Raw genomic sequence first — 3,497 nt, forward strand, 5'->3', positions numbered from 1 at the left:
ATGGCCCGGGCGTTGCCCGGGACGCCACACCTCATAGCCGCCCCCGCGCGCCCTCGCAGCCGGTGCGGGGCGCGGGCCGCGCTGCGAGCGCTGCCGCCGAGCTGCGGGGCCGCGAGGGCCGCGGGGTCCCTGGCGGGCGCTGCGGGCGCGAGCGAGGGAGGGAGGGAGCCGGCCGCCCGGCGGAATTTGCTCCCCGCGGGCGCGGCGGACCCCCCGGCTGGACCGCCCCGAAATGCGGCGGGGCAGTGCATGCACTCGCGCCGGCCGCGCCCTGCGCCACGGCCAGGATTGCGGGGAGCGGAGGGGGGGTTGCCCGGGAGGGCGCACCTCATTTCTATACTCAATGCAGTTCTGCAACCCCCAGTCGCTCTCCGGCTGGTGCAGGCAACTAACTCCTACAAGGGCACCAAATGCGCTACGGCATATCAATACGATAAACACAGGAGGTTTCGGGGGGAAAAGAAGCCCGAATTTTAAGCGACCAAGGCAGGTTCTGCATCATGAGAAGGCAAGAATCCCTGGAGAAGGGAACTGTGTGAGGGAAACTCTAAGGCGGGCGATCAAAAGCAAGACAACGAAGAGATGGATGGACCCCCTGAAGGAAGCCTCTGCCTGGAATTTGCAGGGCTGCACTGAGAGGACCTTCTGGAGGGCTTCCATTCACAGGGTTGCCCTAAGCCGGGGACAACCGGAGGGCACATAACAACAAGACGGGTTCACCGGCTGATGCGCCTCCTTTCCCGGTGTGATATTCAGAGCTGTCCAATGCCCTGACACAGAGTTCAGTTTTAATCTGGGGCTGAAAACAGGGAGAAGCTGGGACCAGGGGGGCTGAGTGGAGAGACTGTTCTCTAACTGGGGGGCTGCCACAGGGAAGGCCCTCCTCTGGGTCTCCATTGCATTGGAGGCTTGTGGAGCATCCGTGCAGATTGTGATTCGGAGGGGAGTTCCAGCCCGTACCTTGGTCCCAAAGTGCTTTGCAGATTCAGACCACTTGAATCAGGCTTGGAAGCAGAGAGGCAGCCAATGCAAACAGTTCAAAATCAGTGTTCTATCTCTGGACCTTCTGGTTCTGGTCATGAGTCAGTTTGCCGTGTTTTGCACCAGTTGCAGCTTCTGAGCAGTATTCAAGGGCAGCCCCACACAGAAAGACTTGCAGTAGTCTAGCCTAGAGAAGACCAATGCAGATCACCAAATCTGTCCAGAAAGTGGCATCTCTGGGCCACTGGCCAAAACTGAGGGAAGGCCATTTGTTTTGCTGAGGCCACCCGAGCCTCAAGGGACAAAGACGGCTGGAAGAGGACTTCCGAGGTGGTTTGGGGGATGCAGCCCCAGCAGGTCAGGTTAAGCACCCTCCATCCAAATGTCCACTAACCGCAACTTGGTCTTGCCTGGACTGAGTTTCAGTTTTCCGGCACTCAGCCAGCCCCTTGTCAGCAGTGGGCACCAGTTTCACACATGCATCGTTTCACCGGATGAAGGTGAAATGGAGAAACAGCTGCACGTGGCCAGCATTCGTGGGACAATGTATGTTGGATCACCAGTTGTCCCCACTCAGTTCTGCATTCAGGCAGATGTTGAACAACATGGGGGACACGACCCGCCCCTGCTGGAGAGTTTCCCACGGACTGCTGGCTAACAGTGGACCCTGGAGGTTCTGACCCAGCATGGCTCTTACGTCTCGACCTGGCACCACCAACAGGGACATCGCTGGTTCCTGGCAGGCCTCATCAGGGAGAGTCCTCCACAGCCGGGGCCAACATCACACTGTCCGCTTCCTGAACGGCCACACCCATCATTCCCAGCCATCACGTGTGGGATGATAGAAGTTGCAGCCCAGCAACATCTGTAAGGCCACATACGGCCTACCACTGACTCATCTGAGCAACCTTTGCAAGCAGAAACTAACCGACTCCCCAAAAGCTTGGCCACAAGGGTCTCTCTCTTTTCTTCCCATTTGTGGCACAGAGAACTGGAAAGATGCAGCGAGCAGGGCTGATCACAGGCTAGGGTGGGGGAAACAATTAAAAAGAACGCACAGCAGGGTAATCTGGGAAGCTGTGCCAGCACTTCACTTCTCAGCAATGCTTACCTCTTCTGCTCTTCTCCCCACCCCACCAAGCCTTCCCTCTTGCCTCTGAGTCTAGCTGCCGTCCTTGCGGTTGCTTGGACATTCCCCCAACGGGCATTTGCTGTGTCCTGCCTTAATCTAAAGCATCTCGGGGCGGCTGCTCCTGGAATGGGTGATTAAAGCCCACAAGCTTCGCTCAGGATGAGCTCCTGGTGGAGACCTGGCCGCTGGCAGTGGCTTGCCAACATGCCTCAACGCCGCAACGCCGCTGCCCGCGTTTCAGATTCACTGGCGGTGTGGCTGGTGGACTTGATGAGCGGCAGCATTTCAAAATTTATCGCTGCGGCCCCAAGCCAGCTATTGCTAAGCAAGCAAGCAAACCAGGGTGGGGGTGTTTTGCTTTGTTTCTGAGTTCTCTGGAACTTTTCTCCAGGCTGGGCATTGAGTAAAACGGGAGGAGCCGGAGGGAGGGGACTGCATGTGGATGGAACTCCCACGCCTGTGGTTGCGAGTCTTCCAGTGGGTTGCAGAGAGGATGAGGCAGGCTCTGCCGGGTGAGTCCAGGTGCAAAATCCACGTGGGAGGCTTGTATTTTCAGAAAATGGGCGTGGAGACGCAACCAGCTTGCTGCTTTGTCCCAGTAGCTGCTGCATCCTGAAAGCATCGTGTGCCGACCAGAGGAAGACTCATCCAATCAAGCCTGTCCTACAGCTTCTATGATCAAGTTGGAGATGCTACAAACTGCAGACGTTCATACTCTGTTTGCCTCCCTCTTTAGTTTTTCTCAGTATTAGTACTGAAGAAGAGTCCTAGAATGACTGTAACAAATGTTTTGTGGATTGAGTTTACTTAACAGCCTAAAACATCTCATTTAAGGTCAATATGGGATGGACCAGCTTCAGCCTTGTATAGCATAATTCCTTCCTTTGTTTTCTTTTTAAAAAGTGCTTAGTCAGGATTTCAAAACAACAAAAGCATAAGGATTGGTCTATATAAAATGATCTTGAGTTTTTGCATGCTTGCTTAAGAACACTGAGCTTTTCTTGCTGAGTCAGACTATTTAGACCAGTCCATCGATTATGATCCATTATCTGATTGAAAATGCAAAGGTCTTTGTGAGTGTTGTGTCCAATCTATATTTACACACACACACACACACACACACACACACACACAGTCAGAGAGAGGGCAGGAGAAAAGCACACAAATGGAACCATACCATCTAAACCAGGGATGCAGAAATTCCAATTCACATTCCCATGGTGGGTGGGCTGAAGATAAGAGGGGAGGGACCATTGGTGGAATCATGAAGGGCTGGGTTGTGGCCCCAGGAGGGCAAAATCTGCCCCCCCCACACACACACACCTGAGATTCAGCATTCCTGCTTTCAACAATCAGAATATTTTAACCGGGCTGTCTATTTAAC

Source organism: Varanus komodoensis, unplaced genomic scaffold (assembly GCF_004798865.1).
Source record: "Varanus komodoensis strain SLA01 unplaced genomic scaffold, ASM479886v1 scaffold18_3, whole genome shotgun sequence".
NCBI lineage: Eukaryota > Metazoa > Chordata > Lepidosauria > Squamata > Varanidae > Varanus > Varanus komodoensis.